Source organism: Thermobia domestica, chromosome 7 (assembly GCF_964235325.1).
Source record: "Thermobia domestica chromosome 7, izTheDome1.hap1.1, whole genome shotgun sequence".
Lineage (NCBI taxonomy): Eukaryota > Metazoa > Arthropoda > Insecta > Zygentoma > Lepismatidae > Thermobia > Thermobia domestica.
The window spans coordinates 8,845,011-8,871,415 of record NC_137460.1 but is presented as its reverse complement, the minus strand read 5'-3'; the positions used below and the strand labels follow the sequence as shown (position 1 = coordinate 8,871,415).

The 26,405-nt window shown below is 35.9% G+C and overlaps 1 protein-coding gene across 2 annotated transcripts in view; it reads right to left on the bottom strand.

The window, feature by feature from the left end:
- FMRFaR (FMRFamide Receptor) overlaps positions 1 to 26,405 on the bottom strand; it is a 609,096-nt gene that overhangs the window by 269,360 nt on the left and 313,331 nt on the right. For both annotated transcript variants that reach the window (XR_014132116.1, XM_081764082.1), the window contains exon 2: positions 22,190 to 22,246. The gene's annotated coding sequence lies outside the window, so the exon portion shown is untranslated. The remainder of the gene's footprint in view (positions 1 to 22,189; positions 22,247 to 26,405) is intronic.

The window sequence follows — 26,405 nt, the reverse complement described above, 5'->3', positions numbered from 1 at the left end:
TTTCATTCAGTACAATTAGAATCAAAATATAATTACAGAGAATATTGTCTCAGTTGGGGCGAGTTAAGAGACTGACAGCTGCTCAGGAAATGCGAATTGCACATTTAAGTCGGCCATACATTGACGTATTTTTCGGTTGTAACCATAAAATTTCATACGCTAGTCTTGTTAGCAGCTGTCAATACGTTAGTGTATGGGACCTGGAAAAGTTTACGTAACGAATTTTTATACGCTGGAAAAGTCTGTCTGCTTTTAACTTCGAGCGTAAATACGGCGCGTAAAAACGGCTCAGATGAAAGAGTTTTCGAGCAGCAGGTGGTCTCTTGACCTTTCCAGGCCTTCTCCTCGTTCTGGTTTTATTGTTTTCAGAAGAGAAAACCTGTTCTTGTGTTGTCCTCGCGGATCGTTGCTTAGGTTTGCTGGTAGACTCACCAGAAATCATTATTCCAATCTAGTTTCAGTCTTTCTATACAATACATGATTTCGGCTAAATTAATAATTTGTATTGCATAAAACAAGATATTATTTCCTAATTAAAATCCATAATTAATTTTAAGTACATAGAGAAAAAGCTATTTAAATCCAATACTTCCTAATCAGAATTCGCAAATGATGAGAGCTCCTCCGTGGCTATATTGTCAGCGTACGCTTCTCTGGCACGTGACATCCTGTTCGATTCTCGGCAGAAGCTCACGCAGTTTGGATCTCACTTCTCATATAGCCTCGCTGTTTAAGAGGTCGCTAAATTGAAACCCAATCCAATCGAACATGATGTCTTTCGACTACGAATTTAACATTAAATTTAGAATTTGCATATTAGTCCCCCCCCCCACACACACACAGAGGTCGAGATGGTTATAAAGATGAAGTCATACCTTTAGAATTGCTCATGTTCTGATATTAAAAAGAGAAGTATAACATGACTTTTAATAGGGTGTGACCAATTCTCGCCAAACTGAAAATGTCACGCTATTTATAAAAGAGAGAGAAAGCAAAAGAAGGGAAAGAAGGAAGGTTAGGGCAACCAACAGCAATGTTACTTCCAGATATACTTTCGGGCACTTTCTTATCTCCGGTCGAATATGAATAAAAATGTTCCCAGAAGCAAAGATAAATTACATTTCACTCTTGTGAAGAACACTCCACCAAATAATGTCCAAGTGCAGCTTTCTGATAGTTTGTTTTGTCCCACGCAGGGGTGTAGCCAGCAGGTTTGTGTAGGAGGGGCCCGTCGTTTTTGAGGGGGGGGGGCAGCTACAATGTACAAAGCCAAAAAGAATGTGTTGCTGCTAGTGTTTTTGAGGCCTGAAAGAAAGGAAAATTTTGGTTTCCTTCTGGAAAAGTAAAAACACTATTTTAGCTTATTATTATTATTATTATTATTATTATTATTATTATTATTATTATTATTATTATTATTATTATTATTATTATTATTATTATTATTATCCATAAATTATATTCAAGATAGTTTTTATTATGCTCAATCAAGAAATACTGCGCGGGACCAAACGCTATACTTTTGTGCATAACTATAAAGGTAACCAAGAAAGTTTTGTCACTTTTCGTTGAGGTCTGTGTTCAATTGGACCTCACACCATGAGTTGAATGCGAGAGGAGATAAGGCGAACGTCAGTTGTTGGCGTGGGTATATCCAACATACTACCTGGTTGTGGCAATTCAGATACACAGTGAACTTGTATAAAGACACAGGGAACATGGGACATCCATAGAGCGTCATAAGAGCATGTATGTTGAACGAGTTCAAATGGAGGTCAAACGCCGCTGTAGAGGGACAGAAGATATGCCCAGGCCTTTGTTGAGGGTGTCGTGACGACGCGGACAGTGTAGCGATGGTTTAACAAGTTTAAGGACGATGACGAAACACCCGAAAACACCACATGCCAGAAGACCAACACATGTACAAAGAGGAACTGGGACTACAATTCAGTGTGTGGAGAAACCATTCGGCAGCACATCCATCAACTTGGGAAGCACTACAAGTTGGGTCGTAGGGTCTCACAAGTTTTGACTCCGGGCCAGAAGGCAATGTGGCAGTCGCCTGTGTTTATTTACTATTTCGGAGCCATTTCTGAAGAGGGCGTTGACATGTGATAAAAAGAGGTCCTATACGAAGCTCTACGGCGCCGCCATCATTGGTTAGCACCCCATGAACCGATTTCAAAACAATCGAAACCAGCACTGTACCAGAAGAAGGTCCTTCTGTGTGTTTGGTGCATCGTGCATCGGGAACTGCTACCAGCTGGTCAGAGTATCAATGCAACTGTGTAGTATCAGCAGTTGAGCTGTGCTCAAGAAAAACTCAAAACTCTGGAGCCATCACTTCTGAATTGCAAATGGGTCCTCGTTTACGGGACAACGGTAAGTCCCACGTGGCTAGGATGACTCAGGACACCATTCTCCGCCTTGAATGGGAAACATATTGCAACCACTATATTCCCCGGGTATTGCACCGTCCGATTATTACCATTTCCATTCTTTGGACAATCACCTTAGAAGACGCCAGTTCAAATCCCCAGTAAAAGTCCAAAATGCACCTGATACCTTCTTCGTTTCACGGCCCATCAAGTTCTACCGCGATGGATTCCATGGCCTTCCAGAACGTTTTCAGAAGGTCGTCGATGTTGATGGGGACTATTTTTGATCTTCCAGGTTAGGTGACATATCGATCATGTTAGGTGGCATGTGACAGAACCTATGTACACAAGATTGATTTTCTTTGAAATTTCACTTAATTTCTTTACGGTTTCCTGACAAAAATATTTATTTATTATTCGTGACTTAAAAAAAATATTATTTTATTACAGTGAGTAGAAATAAAACAGAGAGCAAATGAAATCCAAATTGAATCAAAGCATTGTTTCTCACCAAATTTTCTATCCTCTATGTCTTTTAAAACACTTGTTAAAACATATAAAAATATACTGTACTTACAAATCAGTTTAGTACCTTTGTTTTATGGCTGTATTTGTAGTACCTTGTTAAAACGTTTGTCTTCAAACTATCAAATATAAATCGTAGTAAATTGTGTAATGTTGCTGTCACAAAAAAAGTATCCTATTTTTCGATCGGTATAAAGTAGAGATACTATACTATTTTTCGATCGGTATGGAAAAACAATATTTCTCCATACTATTTTACCGTAAATTATTAATTGTCAATAAAATTTGTTACTTTTAAATGAATAAAGCGAGATAATTTTACTATGATGTTTTAAAAGCTGGTCATTTGGGGGAGCCAGGAAACCATTTGGGGGGCCTGGCACCGATGGCCCCCCCGTTGGCTACACCCCTGGTCCTACGCTACCCATAAAATACTTTTAGAAGAAATCATCACTAGACTTCGGATCGATATGCAGTAAAAAACGGCAAAATATGCATGTAAATATGCGCTAAAAATCACGAAAATATGCACTGAAAATATGCAAATATGCACTAAAAATTGTAAATATGCACCAATAAAAAGCTAAAGTTAAATGAGGAATTTTATTATCTTTAGAGAAAAAGTTATATTATTTGAACTACATATGTATAACTACAGTGTATAACTATGATACATTCATGCTACAATACACAACTATGTAGTTTTCGGTGTTTTCTGACAAAAACCTGCATTTATCAGTCAAAACATTACTGTACATCGAAAATGTTCCTTCCGTGTCACGGGTCGTTAAAGGACAGTATTTTAAAGAAGCAATGTTACTTGCCAATAAATCTTAAATTCGTGCGTCATTGTTCCCACGAACACTTTACTTACATTGGACAAGAATTTTTATGACAGGATTTCTCGCGTCTATTGACTATGCGTTTCGAAGAAATTCTTGTCCGATTGGTCTTGGCGTCTGTGGCGTTATTGAATCAAACACTTCAAATGTACTACGAAGTCTTAATCATCGCTCTTCTAATCTCGTTATGATCTTTGAAATTGAACTGAAATGATTATTGATAAACGCAAATTCGCTTTTAATGTTTTCAGCTCCGCAAGTTTTCACGGCTTCTTGAATACATTTGGTTTCTTTGGGTTCAAACAGCTCATAGTCAGTACGTGAAATCAAAATACATGTATATATATATATATCGGGTGTTGCAAAATAAGTGTTACAACTCTTGGGAGTTGACTCCTGCCACTGAGACAAGAAAAAAAGTTCTCTTCAACTTTCTGCTATCGGACATAGTTTCAGATCTACAAGGTGCCGAAAGCGTGGGAAAATGACTTTCGGACGCCAATAGTTCAGCAACTATCCAACATAAAGAGGGCGGGTAAAAAATTCACTGAAAAAGTCATACCTGCTCTACTGAATTTTATATTTTTCACAATCCTACCGTGCACGCGCAAGGGATTCGCCAAGGGAACGTAGGGAGTCCCGGATAATCTGCCAAATGAAACTTGGTCTAAATGGATATGAATTGATAGACTTTCTACCAGGTAACAATAATTCGTTTGTATGAAGTCGATATCTGGAACAAATACAAAATGACGGACACCTTCATGCCTGTTGTGTGTGGTTGCATAGTCGCCAGGTACGGATGCTGGCCAACAGTGACGTTCTGAGTATTAATTGTAGGGAATTTGTACTCAAATGCTCTAGAAAGACATCTGGAATGTCGGTAGAGCTTAACAGATGAAGCAGGGTGATTCACATGTGTGGAAACACTTAACGAAAAATGTCCAAAAATGCACTCATACTCAGTGAACGTGAGTTCAAAGCATCGGAAATGTAAGGATTAGCGTCAAGAACATGAAAGCCATTGCCAATTCACCAATAATATTCCTTCAAACCGATGCAATATGATGTGCACGGTTGCATACCAATAAGGATGCAACAACTGAGGCCAAGTTCAAATTGTGCAACTCACTAAGACTAAATGAATGTCTCACTCACTAAGACTCACTAAGAAACTGCGTAAACTAAATGAATGTCAGTAGTGGGATCGCATGATCGATATTGAAATGTGGCCAATGTGTGTGTTGATATTAACATGTAGCTAATGAACAAATGTCAACATGTCCCACTACTGCTGGAACATCGTCCGACGTGCAAAAAATAGGAAAATAACTACTCGGGTCTTGAATCTGAGGCGGTGGACTCCCAGTAGGATTGGAAACTGCGACCACGCGAGTAAAAGCGAGCGCTCTAGCCCTGAGGTTCGAAGGAGCCTCACTTTCTCTGTATTCATTTCTTTTAGGAGTACCCACTTTGTTTGGCAAGCCCTCTTGTACAGCCTCCCGACATACTTCTGTGTTTCATTTTGTTACTCCTACTGCACAGTTGTAAACAGTCAGAGCTTTAAGACGTTTCTTCCTATTTCTCATGTCGTTTTATTTTCCATATGTATGGTGTTCCAGCTGTAGTGTTAAATGTGCCAAATCGGTTCATTTTAGTCTTTTTCTTGGCATGTGCACTGTGTGTAAGATACGAATTTCTGGAGGCATTTTCCTATATTTCGAGTACGTCATATGTCTCAGAAGACGTGGGACATGATACAAGTTTGTTATTTTCACTCTCTATCAGAATTTGAACCATGCATTAAGAGATTTCTTTTCATATGTGTCGACTGTGGGACAATGTCCCAAACAAAGAGGGACATTGATACAATCGTGTTCTAGTTACGTTCTACCAAAAGGTGCACCAAATGTAATAGCAGAATGTACAACGTTATTTTCCTAGTTTTTGCACGTGAGACGGCGTCCCAGCAGTAGTGCGACATGTTGACATTTGTCCATTAGCTACATGTTGATATCAACACACACATTGGCCACATTTCAATATCGATCCCACTAGTGACATTCCTTTAGTTTATCCAGTTTCTTTGTAAGTCCAATTGCACAATTTGAACTTGGCCTCAGTTGTTGCATCCTTATTGGTATGCAACCGTGCACATCATACTGCATCGGTTTGAAGGAATATTATTGGTGAATCGGCAATGGCTTTCATGTTCTTGATGCTAGTCCTTACATTTCCGATGCTTTGAACTCACGTTCACTGAGTATGAGTGCATTTTTGAGCATTTTTCGTTAAGTGTTTCCACACATATGAATCACCCTGCTTCATCTGTTAAGCTCTACCGACATTCCAGATGTCTTTCTAGAGCATTTGAGTACAAATTCCCTACAATTAATACTCAGAACGTCACTGTTGGCCAGCATCCGTACCTGGCGACTATGCAACCACACACAACAGGCATGAAGGTGTCCGCCATTTTGTATTTGTTCCAGATATCGACTTCATACAAACGAATTATTGTTACCTGGTAGAAAGTCTATCAATTCATATCCATTTAGACCAAGTTTCATTTGGCAGATTATCCGGGACTTCCTACGCTCCTTTGGCGAATCCCTTGCGCGTGCACGGTAGGATTGTGAAAAAATATAAAATTCAGTAGAGCAGGTATGACTTCTTCAGTGAATTTTTTACCCGCACTCTTTATGTTGGATGCTTTCCGAACTATTGGCGTCCGAAAGTCATTTTCCCACCTTGTAGATCTGAAACTATGTCCGATAGCAGAAAGTTGAAGAGAACTTTTTTTCTTGTCTCAGTGGCAGGAGTCAACTCCCAAGAGTTGTAACACTTATTTTGCAACACCCGATATATATATATATATATATATATATATATATATATATATATATATATATATATATATAAAGAATGCGCCAAGTATCTGTCAATAAAGAATAAATATACTCAAAGAAGTAAATAACCATTTCTGGCATAAGCATATAGTAAAATCTGCCTACCGAAATTGAGCAGGACTCGTAAAAATCTCCGTTAAAGGGTTTAAAACTAACGAAGATAATAAGGTGCATACATATAATGGACATAGTGAGATAAAATAAAATGTATATAGGCCTACCGTATTCAATTAAGTATTAATTTATACTATGAATTAATACACATAAAACTTAGTGAACAAAAAAAAAAAAAAAAAAAAAAAAAACTACATACAGTTTCAAAGGCCAGGACATAAAGTGCCCTTTCCAGCGCTCTTCCCTCTATTTTTGGCCCCCTTTTGATCTATTGTGTATATTATGCTCGTTGTTCCATGTCTCTAGACCAGCTAGAGAACAAGTTATTGGTATTTGAAAATTACTATGTAAATTATAGTTCGTTCAGAAAGTCGAACTATATCTAGGGCCTTACATAGGTTTGGATTAAAAGTTAATTGTCTGAGTAGGCTAACAAGAAAACGAAGATCTTTACAGACAACATAGTTTATATACCTAATCTCTCACAGAATGACCAAAATTTTTCTGAACGCTGCATTCCGGAACTTCCGTTGTTCGCAACACAAGTTCCGCCTAATCAAGAGAATTTAACGCATTTTTTTAACATTTAAATTAATGGGACCGTGAAATATTTCCGTTTAAAAGGAGCCTATTGAAGGCAGTTTTTACTGTATTAAAAGCCTGTATTCAAAAACCTTATGTTCTTGTTTGAAAGAAAATAAATCCACTTGAACTTAGTTTTTGTATCCAATTATGTGTAAATCCTAGAATATTTTGTTCTGGCGTAGGAGCCTAACATTGTCCATTTCAAACAGCAATAATTTACAATGTATACTATTGATACTTTAAATAAAATAAAGTGATTTGAGCGAGACATGGAGTATGAATAGGAAGAAGGTAAAATTATCGAAAACATAACAGAACACTTAGAAGGAAAGTTTGTTTCGAGAGGCCGAGGTGCGTATCAAAGCAACACAAGCTTATACTTAAATACTCTCTTAAACTCCTTAAAGGAGAACCTGGGAACTTATCTCCTTATCTCAGAAAGTAATTGCTGCGACGGGTGTTAGATTTTGTAAAGGAAATTATTAATTAATTAATTGAGAGCTCATTTTCAAAATGTTGTTCATTCCTTCCCGAAATACATTTTTCAACGGTTTCTTTGGGATGAACTCTGTCGAATATGAAAAAAAAAAAAAAAAAAAAGCCACATCTGGGTTGTTTCATAGTTGTATAAACTCCTTACCAGATTTGAAACTGCTATGAAGAAAATATAAGAAGGCCAAACAATAGAGCACTGTTGAAGTTTGAGCTTTTGCTGCCGAACAAAATAGAAATGCCCTCTTCTGAAAACAAGCTTACTTTGAAAATATTACTTGTTTAGCATACACTTTGCAAAGTATATTTTATTTTTGAACTGTTAACGTCTCTCAACTTCAAACCATTGTTTCAGAAGATAACTTCTAGAAGATTTTTCGTGCCTATTTAGTTGTAGTGCGACATCTTTGTCCAATTTTTGTTCACCCTAGAAAAAAAAAGTACCATTCAAATCAGGGGCGGATCCAGGGGGCGATCGGGACGATTGTCCCCCTCAGAAGAGGAAACTTACTTATTTTATATATAAATGAAATCCATCCCAGAGTTTGGAGCTCTTAAAAGTAGGTCTAATTAGCAGTATTACAATCCCGCCCCCCAGAAGTCCGTCCTGGATCCGCCTCTGATTCAAATTAACAAAGAAGGGCCATTTCAAAATTTTGACCACTTCGATCACCTGTAGTGCAACATCTTCAAATTTGAATTTTAACTAGCTCAGAATTTTGTCCAATTTTTGTCCACCCAAGAAAAAAATGTATCATTCAAATAAGCGAGGAAGGGTCATTTCAAAATTTTGGCCACTTCTATCACTCATTGTGCGACATCTTCAAATTCGAATTTTAGTTAGCTCAGAATTTTGTCCATTTTCCCTACATTTTTGTATCATCAAAAAAATGTACCATTCAAATTAACAAAGCAGGGCCATTTCAAAATTTTCACCACTTCGATCACCAGTAATGTGACGTCTTTAAATTCGAATTCTAAGTAGCTTAGAATGTTCCCTATTTTTTTGTAGATTTTGTACCACCAAGATAGTTGAAATTCAAATTTGAAAATGTCTCACTACAGCTGATCCAAGTTGCCAAATTTTTAAATGACCCTCCTTTGTTAATTTCGATGGTACAGAATAAATTCTTGGTGGTACAAAAATATTCAAAAATTCGACACAATTCTGAGCTGATTAAAATTCAAATTTGAAGATGTCGCACTAAAGGTGATCGAAGTGGCCCAAATTTTGAAATAGTCCTCCCTTGTTTATTTGAATGGTACAAAATTGTTTCTTGGGTGGACAAAAATGGGCAAAAAAATTGGACAAGATTCTGAGCTAGTTAAATTCAAATTTGAAGATGTTCCATTACAACTAAATGTCTCCAGATTTTTCTTTTGGTATTCTTATAATGCCAAAGGACCACACAATTTCAAAACCACACACACACAATAGTATCAACTTTAACTTTTAGGATGGGTAACGTGGAAATTTTGTTGTAGGTGGTTTTACATCGTTATTTATATCTTCTTCCAAAAAGATGATAGTCATACCTCATTGTCGGGAGGATGAATCACTCACCGCTTTCTTATTCTTCTTTCACATGACCTTGGTAGATATTCTAAACCGACAGCAATGAACCATTTCAAGATCTTGAGTCCATTTATATTAGAAACTTGAAATTCTATTTATGAGGAAAGTTCTTGGACATTAAAAATTATCAGTTTGGTTGTTCCTTTAAATATGCATTTACATGCAGTAACAACATAAACATGCACTAACCTCCGAAATATGCAAATATATGCACTATAAAACTGTGCTATTTTACCCCAAAAAAGCTTAAACGAATTTCTGTTTAAAAAGCATATCAATATCACGTCAGGAAAAAAAAATGCAAATATGCAAAAATCCGAAGTCTAATCATCACCAGTACAGAGGCTAGAGGTACCTAGTAGGTATATTTAAGATAAAAAGTAGTAATCCTGACCTTCAACAAGATACTATCTCGATATCTGCCTGATAAAACTGAGCAAAAAATTGCGTTTGATTATCGAAATTCGGTGAAAAGTTTTTTGCTATTTCGACCACCTGCTGCTTGTTATTTTAAGTACCTTTTCAATCTTACAAGAAGTTGTATCAAAATGGGTTCAGAAACTCACTATTTTTTTTCCACGTGACTTTACTCGTGAAAAAGAAAATGTGATAAAGCACAATACATAGCCTAATGTTTCTTTCTTTGTGTATTATTTCAAACCTCAGATTGTACACATATTTAAATTTAATAGATCTAATAATCCTATTTCTCTATTAATGCTCACATACTAAGTCTAAATAGAAGAATCATTGCACCGCTCGTTTTAGTGTGTTTGCTTTCCAGTCATAAAAGTTCTAGTTCAATCCAGAGTATCAGTCAGCTATGTTGAATATTTTTCAACATTTTATTATATCTCGTCATGATGGGGACTGTACCAACACTTACTTTAATGGCTTATGTAGGTTCAAAACAGAACATACCTAACATCAAAATTGAAATGACACCCATTTGCAGGAAATAGGAATACACTCATAATAGTTCATGTTAACTTGTAGTATTTTATTACAGCATTTTTCAACCTTTGTGGTGTGGTTACTAACAATCTTTCCCAGATAAACGTTAACTTAAGGTATATTACCACAAAATATTAAATAACAATGAAAGCCTGACACTTAAATAATTTCTTTCATGGACAACTCAATAGTTTTACTGAGCTCCTTTGTCGCTAAACAGTTAGTGCACGTGTCTTTGGCGTGGAAGACCCGGGTTCGCTTCCCGGTGGGAGTCATGTGGTTCGGATTCCACGTTAATCAGTAGGTCTCATCTCATATAACCTCGCTGTTGAAAGGGACGTTAAACTCAAAATCAACTCAAGTTATATCGTTTTACTATGTTTGTAAGTAGCATGTCCATCACTGTCAGGAGAATTGATATAGACGCAACTTCCTACTTAATAGTGTGTTATTTTAGTGGTATTTTAACTACTAGAGCTTCGAAATTAATTGATATTTAATTGTTTTCAGTTTCGTATAACATACAAGTTTGTTTACATTTTTCTTTTTACTTTCTCCTTAATTCTTTATAACCACGCTTTCTTACAGTGAAATATGCCTTATGTAATGAATATAAGAAGTATTAAAGAGATACAATTCGACGGGATCTTTACACTGAGAGAAATGAAAAGTTAAAATAAAACAAACCTGTTTATTTTCTGAACCAGTATGGAAACTCTTTCGACTTAGATTGCTTCAAACTGATTGGTTCATAAGTTGTGAAACAAATGTAGTAAAAAAAAAATAAATTTAAATGAACGAATGGATTTGGTTCAAAGTGTCTTTAATGAGTTAACAGTTTAATCATTTGAAAGAAAAATCTGAACCAAGATTGGGTAGTTCTCAATTCATTTTAATAAGCAGTTCGACTACTATAAGTTCGAAATTAAATAAAGTAAGGTCTATATTATGGTAAAGCTTCGTGATAAAATGCCAAATATCATAGCTACGCCAAATTCATGAAACAGCTCCAATCATTTGTAACAACCCTACATTTTATTATAAGTTGTTCCCATATAACATATACGTGCAAACCTCTGTTTTTAGAAAAATTCAATATTTAGTATAGTAAATAACTGTAACAGTTTTAATAAAGCGTTAAATTTACCTTACTTTCCGTGATCGATTGTAGTTGCGCAAAAACACAGATCCATTCACTTGTAATACAAAAGTACACCAATTGGGTATGAACACTAAAAAGGGGGACAAAACACTACTAATATAAGGGGGCATGTAATTAGCTTATAGTGTAAAGCTAAAAAAGTGAGAGCAGCAAATTACCTCCACGCACCTAATCGCCGATGGACAGCACACTTGTTAATATTATTCCCAATTTAACTGAATTTTAAGATATTGTTGAGGGATAATTTTAGTAGTATATAATTATATCTATACGCTTTTATTTGAATCACTTCACTTCAGATCTACAATTAGTTTCATTATATTTTCATTAATTGTTAGTCATCCAACGATGCGTTCAAACATAGAATATTCACTAACAATCAATGCATTGGCCAACAACTTAATTAATTTGTTTACAGTTAACTAAATTATTTTTAAAAAAACACCAAATTTGTTATATCTAATTTGAAATGTGGTTTGGTCCAGTTATTTGAATCAATCATTTTTCAATTTAAAAGTTGGTTTACATCGATCAAAAGTGTCTGCTTGCTGTTTCAAAATGTTTTCAGTAGACCTTACATTGAATGCTGTAAATTTCTTATATCTTATACACTAACATGAGAGGCGGACATAGGGCGTATTTGAAGTTATACACTCAGAAAAAAATGTATGTGGCGTACGTAAAAACGTAGGTTACATGTGTAAATCCTGTAGTTTTTGGACTTAAGGTACAACTAAAAAATATAACTAAAACATACTTTCCGTATAAATGTTTCGAATAAACGCACTTTCTGTACGAACGAAAGAACTATATATAAGTGATCAGGATGTCACATACAGATATACGCATGTAACATACAGCTGGCGTATGTAACATACGTATACGTATGTGATATATGGAAGACTGTTAGATGTCATACATCCTGAAACGGCATTATGTAACATCTAAGTGAGGAAAGTCTGTAGCATATGGATAACGTGTGCTCCTTGCAGATTCCTGTAGTAAGCATAATGATTCCGTATATTTGTACAATATATCGCTGTCCGGATAACGGACTTTTTTCAGTGTATTAATTAATAAGAATTTGCGTCCGGTAAAGGGGAAGGTTAAATGTTCGAAAAATTTTCTATATATTTTTTTACAACAATGAGGAACATACCAGTCGAATCGATAAGTGTCAGCATAGGCGTCTCTGGCGGGGGCGTCCCCCCCAATATTTTGAAGTACAAAATATTAAATATGTTGGGCCAGGTAGCACCATTTTAATCACTTTCTTCGATGTCCCCCCAAATTTTACATGCCAGAGACGCCAGTGAGTGTCAGTAAACTAGACAAATGTTTAGAAGGGGGATGAAAAACAGAGCCGTAGCTATAGACTTCGGCGCCCCTACACTCACCTTATCGAGCTTTCGTTTTTTCTTTTTTTTCTTTTTTTTCTTTTTTTTCTTTTTTCTTTTTTTTTTTTTTTTTTTTTTTGCAAATAAGAGAAACAGCTGTTCTTATGCTACGTTGAATTTTTATCAAGCTGGTTGCACAGATTATGGCAACAGCCAAAAGTGATCATTCTCTATTCTTTTACAAATAAAAGCTGTTTTCAAGAGGCTTATTTTGGACTTTTTGTTGTACTTACAAAACTGCCTCTGGCTGTACCCAAATCCACCTTGAGAACAGTTATTAAAATTCACAATGTATACGTTTCATACTATCTAGAAGAAATGGAATTTTAATATGTTTGAAACTATGTGCTTAAAAAGAAATGTTCGAAATGGGTAACAGCATCAATTTCCAGTAATAATTGTAAACTTTTGTAATTTTACTCGGTATGTGACCACATAAGGAAGATTTTAATTTTGATTCTTTTACAGTAAAAAATATTTTGTGAAATGTAACGGAAGCTCTGAATGGACCTTCTTTGCGAATTTCTTAATATTGTTCGATAGAGGTGAAGAATAGTTTAATCTTTGTACTTGAAATCCAAAATATAGTTTGGCTACTACATACATTTAAAATTATAGTATCTACTTACTTAATTTCTTAATGACTGAAAATTTTGAATTTAAGGTTACTTTTTTTTAATAAACATACAAAATATCATACAACTAGATACGTAAACACACACACACACAAAAGAGATCCTGGCGATACAAGTAGTTGATGGGGAAATGATCCCAATCGTGTCTTCACTCCCGTTTTGCCTTATGATTCTTATCACAGGAAACGTCAACCAAAAATTGGTACTTTGACTTGTTATCATAAGGCAAAATGGGAATTCCCCTTTCGCCTTACAATAATTTTCATATATTGGTAGCCCTGCTTTAGCAAATATAAATGTAATTAAAATGTTCAACAGAAGGATACTGAAAAACTGGAAAGAAATAAGTTGCGAAATAATTATCACAGAGCAGGGGTGGACTGGCAAACTTTTTCCCACCATCAAAATTTTGACCCATGAATCCGACCATTATGGCTCACGGATCCGGATTTTCGACACCCTACTGCAATTCACGGGAACAAAGTTATACCTAATAAAAAAAAGAAAAAAGAAAAGAAAAAGAAAGAAAAAAAGAAAAGAAAACGGCATAAACATAGTCCTACAAGTTCTGGAGTGCATAAGTGTTAGTTTTTGTACGTAAAACAGTAGAATCTCTTTTAACATTATCCACCTTACATGTATTTTATTTCTTTTACCTCAATATAAATCGTTTATTCTGCCTACAGAAATAGAATTGTAACTCCTCGAAAACAACTTAACTCGGATCAGGAACGCAGAAAATTTTTGAAGAGTGAAAAAAGTCTTCACCGACACTCAATACTTATGTGTAAAGAAGAGACAAATTAAAATGATAGTTCTCATAATTATGTTCCATTTATTGCGTAATGAAAACATGTTTGCACAAATTCCGATTCAGAAAACTTCCCAGACATCAAACAGTCTGAGCCTAACGTTCCATAGTATGCAAAAAATTTCAAGCAGAAAGTGTACAACTATACTTAGCCAGACAAAAATATAAATGAACTCTTTCACAACCTAAAGGGAGAATAGGTTTATTTGGTAAAGTTGACATTAAAAAATGCAACAAGGAACTTGCAATAGGAGTACAATACAGAAGGGTAACTAGAGAGTGGAACGAAGAGCTGGACCTTCAAACCATATCCTGCCAAATAGAGTTCGCTTATATGTTAATTAAACTTGTTTAATACTTACATACAGCCAGGGATGAGTGAGCAGGAATTCATTTCGGAGAGAAGGTGTCCAAATTCAATATGAGGACAAATTGTATTAAAATTTGTAATATCGCCCCTAAAATTAGACAAAATTTAAGAAAAGTCGTGATTTCGGAGAGGGGTTTTCGTATCCCCAGGCACACCCCCTGCCTACAGCAAATGAAGAATATAGTTTAAAATGAAGTACCGGTACTTTAAAAAAAAATGAGCAATGCTAATACGTTAAAATAGTTGAAAGAAATGATCGCCGGGTAGCCAGGTAGCCAAGTCCGCTCTTGCAAGTGGGATAAATTACTGAAAAGGCATAAGAATTAATGTTTATATTCATGTAGTTAGATTATTTCTATGTATTTGCGAAGGTAGAGCAGGAAAGGGAAGGGATTTTAGAATTTTTGTGTAACTTTGTTTTCTGTAAGATGATTGATTATTACGAGTCAATCAGGTAACAGGTTTCAGATGAGATGTCACATTTAAAGATCTGTACGTTGCTCAAGTAGTTTCACACTGTGTATGATGAGTAAAAGTTCCTGATTAGTACTGAGTTCGTCACTCGAAAGTGTATAAATGCAAGTGTGTTTAAGTGTGTTAAATGGCCATATCTTTCATTGCATATAAACGAAGGGGAAGGTTACTGTGTTAGGAAGAATATATTTATCGGATAAAATATTGTCGTGAGCCAAAATAATATTGCAATTGTAGTGAAGGGTGTAAGGTTACTGTTATTCTAATTTTTGTTGAATTTGAATCTTTATCTGGTGAATACACACATCCTCCACACTTTTGGAGGCCTCTACGACAGTAAGGACGCAAGTGAGACGGATGGCGCATCGCACATCGAAAGCAAATTAGTGTCGAATACTATGGTCAGCATATGATGTATTTCTATCAAACAGAAGAAAGAAGCTACAAGAAATTGAAAACTTGACTTCTTGCAAAGGGCTTTGTTTCGAAAAAGACCTGAGATAAGTATCACATCTAATTACGTAGATTATTTTCAAAAGATGTAATGATCATAATGCCGTTTACAGCAATTTGGGTGGCGTGTTGTTTGCAACGGTGTTGTTTGCCACGACTCGATTTTCGTGTTGTTTGCCACGAAGTATTTGCATTCCGATCTTATCATATCTTATTATCGTGAAAATTTACTCACATCTGGAGTAAGAGGAAGGGTTGCCAGGCACCTCTGTGTTTGATCCTCTGGAACAAGTGGTAAATGTTCTCGCCTTTGGGACGAGAGAGGTCTCATTAGAGTCGCTGTTGAAAGAGAACATTAAACTCAAAACAAATGAACATAGAACATCATTACTATCACAATAGCTTAATAAATTGATATAATTGCATTTTCTCTTCTAACGGAGTTTTAATATTATCTCCTGTTGTATAATTTTCTGTTTTCAATTTCAATTACGTCCTACCCTTATGCCGTGTAAGCTAAAGGATGGTAATGATAAGAATGAATGAAAAATAGTGTAATGAAGAAAATGGAAGGAAGAAGAACCCCGAGAAACCTCAGACACACTGTGTTTGTCCACCACAAAATCCACTTCGCGCGAGGAAATTCTGAGTGCCTTGTAAAGTTCAGGAAACACAAATATAACATCAATTTATAAGTTTTAGTGTGAAGATCCGAGAAAGTAGCTGCACAGAGACTGACTTATGTACTTGTTTCTCTTTGACAAAATTACAACTGAAGTCATCAGAGTAGATTGTAATTAATTTCTTGATTGCGACACTGTCATCCAAAGTGTTTACTCTGAGAATTGCTTGAAAAGTCAAGTAAATATATCTCATTTCTGTACACCGAAAATCTACCTGAGATACGATCTTGTGTACGATTACATCAAAAAGCCAATATTTTAAATTGTTCTTCTCTGATTTCTTCTCGGAGTGGTTCAGAATCAAATGCGGGATTCAATTTCTTACATTGATATGATCTAGATTTTATCTTCAAACGTCCGAGAGAATTAATGGTTGTAACTTAGAGAAATGTAACCTACCCGTTTCTTCTGCCATAGGTTTTATAGTCTTAAATCGTACACAGGGCTCCCTTGTAGCTATGTGGATAGCGTACGCGCCTTTGGTATGGGAAACCCGGGTTCGATTACCGGTGGAAACTCATGTGTATCGGAAACTATGTTAAGTTGTAGACCCAAGGCTCATAGTCTTCTGCTGAATGGGATGCTTAACTCAAATCCACTCCAATTCGTGTACATTCCATCTTGTTTCAGAAAAGCTATGGAGGGATTGCCGACCCTTGTATTTTAATAATCTCTGTGGGACAGATTTGATTTTCAGTCTTAGCGTCCCGTTCAGCATCGAGGCTATATGAGACGTGGACCTACAATTTAACGTGGAATCCGAACGAAATAAGCTCCCGCCAAGAATCGAACCTGGGTCCCTACGCTAACCGCTCATCCACTAGGGAGTTCTTTGTGTGGACTTGAAAATACCCCAGTAACTATACATAAATCACTAAATTTTTGTATTACCAATAGACTAAATTTTTCTACTTTCAGCAAAGGTGTTTAAAAGATCGTTAAATCCAGATTTTTAAATCTAATTTTAATTTGATCTCTAGAAAGGTTATGAAATATATATATATATATATATATATATATATATATATATATCGCGTATCGCGCCCCCTCTAGAAGGTTTGGGTCCCCATTTATCGGGATTCCTATACCCCCCTTATTGTTAGTCCTGATGATATGTCGATATTTAACGTTGGCTACACAGTCGAACACAAACAAATTGTAGGCAATATCAATTTTGAAAATGCACTTGTAGAGTTTCTAAGCAAACAAATTATTATATTGAGTGCTTGAACTCACCTTGAATAAATTTAACTGTGGCGTTAACAGCCGATAGTGTAGTAACCCAATAACGTGCTTGGGACAATTCGTATTGTATGCATTCTGTTTATAATATAATAGATGTGATCATTATAATATGCTCATCTGGCAACCCTTAGCAAGTCGATTTTGTATAAGTCTTCACGATTTTGATATAAGATAAGCTAGAGAGAGCAATACCGTGGCAAACAACACCAAAATCGAGTCATGGCAAACAACACGTAATAGCAATTTGTTATTTTACATGGTTTAGGACAGGGCTGTCCAAATGGCGGCCCGCGGGCCGCATGCGGCCCGCCAAACTATTTTCTGCGGCCAACAAGGCTTTCATCATTTACGATTGTTATAACTGATAATATTTTAATTTATATTTATTCATTCTTTTAATGTTTCCACTCTTCTTTCGGAATAAGGCATCCATTTAGCGCTTCTATACAACAAAAAGGCGCGGGCATTCACGGCAACACTGGAGTCTGTAATGTAATCGTTGCTGAAAGGGACGATTACTTCAATGAACGAATATATATTTGATCTAACTTTTTAAATCAGACCCTTTCTTCCTCGAACTTTGGCTAGAAGCCATAGCGCGCTAGAAATACACCACTTCTTGTGATGAACACAATTTAGCATACTTTCCAAGTTGCAATCGTTTGACATTAGATCTTGAAAATGAAGCATTTAATTTTTCTGAGTTCTGTAGAGATATCGAGAGTATCACGAACGGATTTAATGCGAGATTCTCAGATTTTGGCAAACTAAAAACATTGCATTATTTATTAATCCATTGACAATAGACATCGAAGAACATCCTCCAAACTTACAGCTCGAACTTTCTGACCTTCGGGCTGACCCATTCTTTCAGACAAGAACAAAGAAAGGAGTAGATTTTTCAGGCTACTTTCTAACAACCTTTCCCTAACTTTTGTGAGTTGTGTCGGAAAATAGTCAATGTTTGGTAGTACTTATATGTGTGAAAGTGCATTTTCCACCGTAAAAATTGTAAAGAATCGCTCCAGAAGGTGCCTTGGAGATTCTTCTCTTTCACATCTTCTGCGAGTTACATCTTTTACAAGAGGAATGGATGTAGATACCCCAGCCCTTGTAAACGCTGCTAGTCACCCTCATTAGCCACATTGAATAGGTATGTAATATTTCAAATATTTTTTTATATATTTTTCTTCTGTAGTATATTATTATTATTATTATTATTATTATTATTATTATTATTATTATTATTATTATTATTATTATTATTATTATTATTATTATTATTATTATTAGCTGCGGTCCTCCACCTTACTAGTAAAGATGGTTATGGCCCTCAGGCTCATTATAATTGGACACCACTGGTTTAGGAGATGTGATAATGAATGTTAATGTTGGCAATACTGGTAAAAGTCGTGAAATTAGGAGAATTTGCAGTAATCGCGACTACCAAAAACTGTTGGTCAAGTGTCAAAGGTACGAAAACAAACAACGATCGTTTTAAAAATTTCTCGCAACTACGTCATTTTAAGAATTATTGCCAACTGTAAAAAGTATTCTATAGTGTAATGTCCAAGAGGTCGGGCACCCCAAAAACATAACCTCAGTGCAGAAAGGGGGCAATCACTCCAGCAAATAACAAGAACATTCATTTTTAACAGTTATAAATTCATCAAATTAACATATAAGAACAAACAAATTATCTCATTGCGTTAGAGCATGTACGATTTATTGAACTTTTACATCATGTCCCTCCGGTCTTCATAAAATAACCAACTTTTTCTTTCTTTCTTTTTTTACATATACTGAGTAAACGTTAACGTTATTTTAAATGGTTACCTCGTTCAAATCCTCAAATATTTGGGCGATGATTTGATTACTTTCTATTAATTACTTTTAGTTTCTTGCTTGATATTCATAAATACTTTCTTTTATGTATGCTTTTTACTAGACTATCCAGTTATTTGATAATAATACAAACAGAGTTCGGTGTTTTCCGTTTGGCAGATTTGTCAATTGGCAGATTTGGTCATTGGCAGATTTGGTAATTGGCAGATTTGTCAATTGGCTGATTTGTCCATTTTCACGATTGGCGCATTTGGTCATTTTCGCGTTTGGCAGATTTGGTAATTGGCAGATTTGGTAATTGGCGGATTTGTCAATTGGCAGATTTGTCCATTCTCGTCATTGGCGCATTTAGTCATTTTCGCGTTTGGCAGATTTGGTATTGGCAGATTTGGTAATTGGCAGATTTGGTAATTGGCGGATTTGGTAATTGGCAGATTTGGTAATTGGCAGATTTGTCAATTGGCTGATTTGTCCATTTTCACAATTGGCGCATTTGGTCATTTTCGCGTTTGGCGCATTTGGTAATTGGCAGATTTGGTAATTGGCGGATTTGTCATTTGGCGGATTTGTCCGGGTCTCGTGAAAGAGACTTCAACGGTCTCAACAGAGTTAAGACTGCCTACAGGAATTTACTGAAGACTGGCACACTGGATTATTTGCTGACAATTTCCGTCAATGGCCCTTCAATTAAGGACTTTCATCCGAAAACTGCAATCGACAACTGGTACTTCTGTGCAGAGAGAGAGCGTTATACAAACGTGGAGTCTTAAAGTAAGATTTTTTAACATATATATGGATTATCCAATTCAAAATTGATTATCTTGAATCTAATTGTCTGGTTTTGAAATTTTATGCCCTGATGTAATATCTTTCTTTGTCAAACGAAAGGGTTGGGGGGGGGAGACCTGTCATAATTTGTACGTGAGAGATACTGGCTATCATCATTTTTGGATTGGCGAGTGCATCTGATTCAAAATTTTGCGCCCTGTTCTAAGCTACAGAAAACTAAACTACTAAAGAAGCTCACGAAATGTCAAAATCAGTGTATGCAGATGAAGCGATGATATAGAAGACTATTTACAAGTGATATAAGCAATTCAAAAGCAGCAAGGAGTCAGTTGAAAACGATCAACGACCGAGACGCCCTTCAACGTCAAAAACAGATTAAAACGTCCAAAAAATGGCATAAATGATTTGTTCAAAAAGCCCAATGACTATTCAAGAGATTTCCAAAGAACTAAAATCGTAAGGGTCCATGAAAAGCATTTTAATCTTCGATTAAATAAGTGAAGACTTCCTTCTTCATCACGAAAACGCGTCGTGACACACCTTGCTTTTGATGTCCGCAAGTTTTAGCCGAAAAAGGTGTTTCTGTCTGTCCACATCCGCTTTACTCACCAGATTTAGCACCATGCGACTTCTGTCTCCCCCCCCAAAAACTAAAACCGTACTTAAAGGAAAACGTTTGACACTATTCCTGACATTAAGAGGGCCACGACAGAGCAACTGAACGCCCTTCTAAAAAGAAACTTTCCAGAAATGCTTCCAGCGATGGATTTAACGTTGGGATAAGTGCATTACTAGCCAAGGATAGTACTTTGAAGGAGATTAAATCAAATACCATAATTGCTTATTACTTTATTTGTAATAAAATTATTCGAAGCCTTTTTTTTTATCACACCTCGTGCTGTCTCATCTCGAATTTAAAATGGTACTTACCGTCTCATTTTCGAGAAGAAAATCGAGACGACACGAGAAACTTCTAGCCTCGTGGCCGATACTACGAAGCCTACCATGGAAATTTTAGGGGGGGGGGGCAACAAAAATTTAGGGCTCCGGCCCCCTAGATTTATCTGGATACGGGCCTGGTAGGGATGCGCACGAGACAAGATTTGTGGCTGTCTCGTCTCGAAAATGTGCTGTAAAAGTGATGTCTCGACTCGAAAAACGTATTTTTTTCTATTGGAAGAGCCGTATCTCGACTCGAATTTTGTCAGGAAATTCCTGTCTCGACTCGTCTCGTGCGCATCCCTACGGCCTGGAGAGACACTATTTAAAAATGTGGTTAGGTCAAGGAAAGTAATAGAATGCGAAATGTTATTTTCTTTCTGTAGTGTGCTGCTTACAAATTCAAACTGGAATGGCGAACAATATAAGAAAATTTCCACTTACCTGCGATATGCTTATAAACTGCATTCTTGGTTTCGAGCGAGAAAAAAACTTACACGATGGGATATACATAAATTAAAATGCAGTCACAGAACATGAAAGAAAAATATACATAAAAATTTATTTGGAGAGAGAAAAAGAAGAATGATTTGAAGTTATAACAAAGAGAAAAAGTTACCAACAAACAATTACAACAATGGAGATAAGTTTCAAGTGAAGATAATGTAAGCAAGAAACAGAGAGAGAAGATTTAATAATACAAGAGTTGACAAAGCGTTTGAACTTGTTTGAAAGAAAAATAAAAAGAAGAAAAAGAAAGAAATGAAAGAAATAATCTACTTCGAAACTTTCCCAGAAGTTAATAAAGATCCAAACGGAGATGAGAATTTCATTTTATTTGATTTTTGGTTGAAATAAAATAGTCAATTTCCTTTATATTATGTTGTACAACCATCAAGTAATTTCACTTCTCAAGTTTAATCACAAGAAATATCTATGTAACAACCAAAATAAGAAAATTAAAGGAAACCAGAAAAAGAAATAAAATGTAAATAGAAAATTTCTACTTACCTTCTCAGGATTTAATATTTCACAACTTCTACTGTTTCGGGAATGTTTATCTTGTGTCTGTGAATAGAAACAGAGAATTACAACTTTTAATATTTACTGTACTGTAAATTTAGTTAATTTAAAATAATATAGCCAGTTGAAAATCTGTACACATTGATATGCAAAAACGAGGAAGTAATTGAAGCAGCAAAAGGGAGCGTATATAATTCGTTTCAACATAAGTTTGTATGTTTGTTCTACTATAACTTTCGTAAAACATTACTAATTTTAATGATACTTTTGAGATTTGGCTTTTTCCAGGTTTAGGACATACGCCTGTTGTTTGGGGTTAAAATCTGTCCATATTACGGGGCTATTAAAGAGGTAATATCAACGACAGTTAGAAGTTTTCAATATACATAATTAGCATAATGCTCGTTCTTCGTACGGGGAGAACAACTTTCATTTTGAACATAAAGGGCACCAAAACTGTCACCAATCAACTTAGGGTCCTCAAAAACTATCGATCATCTTCAATAATTTTTACATGTGATCATCCACTTTAGGAGTGCTAATGGAGGTTGAGTTTTGATTTGAACGGCATCGGTAGTGTCACTATTCGTCTCAGAGATCCTGAAAACTATGAATAAGACATTAATATCAGTCATTTTCGATCATTTTTATATATCTTCCCTTTCCACTCTTTCAAGCTTAGGGGCTGAATTTGGATTTAAACGGTATCCGAAATGTCATTGTTCATTCCAGTGACTCCCCAAAAACTATGGATTCGACACTAATATCGGTCATTTTCGATCATTTATATATATATATATATATATATATATATATATATATATATATATATATATATATATATTCTCTTCCCCCCTTCCCTAAGTTGCACTGTCAAAGTGAAATACAGTAGAGCGTCGATTATCCGAACGTCGGTCAACCGAACGACCGCTTAACCGAACTGTGTACTCGCTCGCACCTGTTACTCTCCCACCCTACCGTCCATCATCCCCCTCACTCCCAAACCAAGTTTCCCACAGTAGTCGCCGCACTGAGCCACCGCTGGCGGAACATTGCTTCTAATGGGGCCTTCATAAGGCGCTGCTGACCGGCCAAGCCACCAGTCGCTGTGTTTCAACAATCAGCACACTTCTGTCGGTTTGGCACTGGCTGTAGAAGTACAGTCCAGTCCAGTCCAGTACAGTACAGTACAGTTCGATTATCCGAACAAACCAGTTTTCCAAATACCTATGTCCCCCAATTACTTCGGATGATCGACGCTCTACTGTAATAAAATCCATCACAGGACCGAACCTTATCTATGTAGAAAATTTGATCGAGATCGGTTTGGTGGTTGAAGAGTTACAAGAGAAGTAAGTCACAAATATGTTCACTTTCATTTTTATACACCGTATATAGATAGAATATACAGATAGATACGTAAAAGAATAACAGGCTTTCAACTTATTCATAAAATAATAATGCGGTTCAGATGAAACTAGCAATGTTCATTCACGGTCAGCATTAATTAAAGAAACTAATATAAGAGGTTTAGTTACGTATATTGTTTCTCACGAGACGAGACGAGACGAGAATACTCACTCTCGTCCCGTCTCGTTTCGTGAGTACAGTCTCTTATCGAGTCTCTAGGGATTATTTTCTCGTCTCGATTCTCAAAAGTTATTCTGTCTCGTCCCGAAACTTTCTCATCTTGTTCTATAAATTATGTGTAGTTGACTTTTGAAAGATGTGTTGGTAAAATTTTTGCACCTAGTAATAATCAATTCAAAGGCTACCTAAAAAGAAGTGTTGAATTTATCAGGTTCTTTAATCAATGTTTATAACCAAACAAAATTGAAGTCGTTCACAGCACAAAAGTAATGGTAAACAAAGATTAGTAAGGTAAAACTTCGGAGTCCAGATCTATAAAACGCAAATATACTGTTGCGTCGCGGCACGAAGGAGAGGCTTGGGGGAACAAGCCCTTCGTGTCCGACTGGTAGGAATTTTGTTTTTATAAGAAAAGAATATATTGCTTTTATTACTGGCATTTAAAAGATATGGAATAGTTAGTTACGCTCCCAAGTTACAAGAATAGATTAAGCTTACTGAGTATTAGGATTTAATTATTTATTATAGAGAATGCTTAATTGTTTGAAGGGCATACCAACAGGGCGTTTAGTCGCCAAAAGAAGGATAGCCAATAGCAAAAGAATAAAAGAACCGCCAGGTAAAGGTTACCACTTGTTGTTAATAGGTGATATGCAACCGTTGTTTACCACTTGTTGTTTGGTTGCACCACTTGTTGCTAGAGGGTTGTATTATATTACGAGCCTACAAATGAGTAGTGGGGAGGTTGTTATCCATTAACTAGCACCTTATTTATGTTTTGTGTTTATGCTGATATTGAATAATACAGCTATTAAAGAGAGATGGTTTGTTACCGATTAGTTACTTAACTAGGTGGTAATTTTAACAGTACCATACAATGATGTTACGAGGTTGCACATTAGCAACAAAGTAAAACACACGGCAGTTAGTCTTGAAAAAGACTGTTTATATGAGGACTTATTTTAGTCCGAATTGACAATAGATAATAGTCTTGAAAAAGACTGTTTATACAAGGACTTAACTTAGTCCGACAACATTCATGAGCTGTAAGGCTCTGAATAAAGAATAGCTATTATAAATTGATAGAGGTGACAATAAATTTAAATTATTAGAAGTAGTTAATAGTCTTGAAAAAGACTGTTTACACAAGGACTTAACTTAGTCCAACAATATTCACGAGCTGTAAGGCTCTGAATAAAGAACGGCTATTATAAATTGATAGGGGTGACGGTAAAGCTAAATTATAGGAGGTGTAAAAGTTATTTACAATGTAGGGCTATCTCAAAATTAACACTTGTCAGGGACGGAATTGGAGTCCCGACACTACAGTTAGAATAAGAGGCGGTTAGAGGTACAAAAGACGAGCGTCGTTGGTATGCAAGTTAAGAGCGATTAATTTAATAGTAAATTAGAAGTTAATTGAGTTTAAAATCTAGTTAGTTAAATTAAGGGCGTCGGCAGTTGGAATACTACTGCTATCGGCCAGTTAAGTTTTACAAGACAATTTAATAATAAAAGATTACAATGATATTGCTTAGATTTGAAAGAGATACTTAATACTTTAAGAGATTAAACAATTTTAATAACTAGAAAGGAGAGCTTTCGGAACCGTTAAGATGAAATATGTTTGTATAATAAAACAAGGTTACATTATAATTTTGGTACCACTTGAGAGGTGATTCCCTTTATAGTTAAGACTTGAGATGTTATACGAATGCTAGTGATACTAACTTAGAAGATAATTAATTAAATGACAACTCACCTGAGTAACTATGTTTTATCACAAGTTGCTCAAAGAACTAGATGACGAAGTTTCTGGGGTTGTGTTGACGCCACTGCAGCCGTTTCATACACACACCTGGTAGCAGAATTGAACCACACAAATAGATCATACTAAAACAATAAGTTACGCACTTGTGTCTCGAGCGGCTGAAACACGAAGTGGAGAGAGAGAGAAGAAATTTACAAGAAGGCGTATGAACAGAGATTTTTAAGGCTTTGTACTGGATTAGATGTTGTTTTGGTGTGTTAACATCGCACACGCTGGTCTTTTTTGGGTAGATGTTAAAAGTCGTAGTGCTTGATGAAGGGAAGAGTTAGGTCCAGGTTAAGGCGGGCTTCGAATGAAGACGTCTCACCGGGGCTCTGGTTATTTACTAGACAGCAATGTTTTTGCGCCGATGGAGGCTTTTAATTTATATTAGAGATTAACCAAAAGAGAGAGAAAAACTGGCGAGATTTGGTTGAGGGTTAGTAGCGTTGGAATGACGTGAAACAAAGTTTTAGTTGAGAGAAGGTTTATTTATGACTTGTCTCAGTTTTTTAATTTGGTATAAAACAAGCGCTTCCGGCATGGGATCGTAACTGAACTAAGAGACAATTTAGTGACACTGTAATACGATCAAGGAAGCCGTTGGTTCCAAATAGATGAGTTAATGGATGATTAAAGATGTTTAACACGAGTTAGTTTTAGTGATGTAAAGCACAAAGAAAGTGGAGTGAAAGTTTCGAAGCAATAACTGAACACTGTTATGCGGAGAAAGAGTAACATACACACTTGGTTGTTTTATTTAGTTGAGAAAGATGGTATCTCAACACAGTTATTACTAGGATG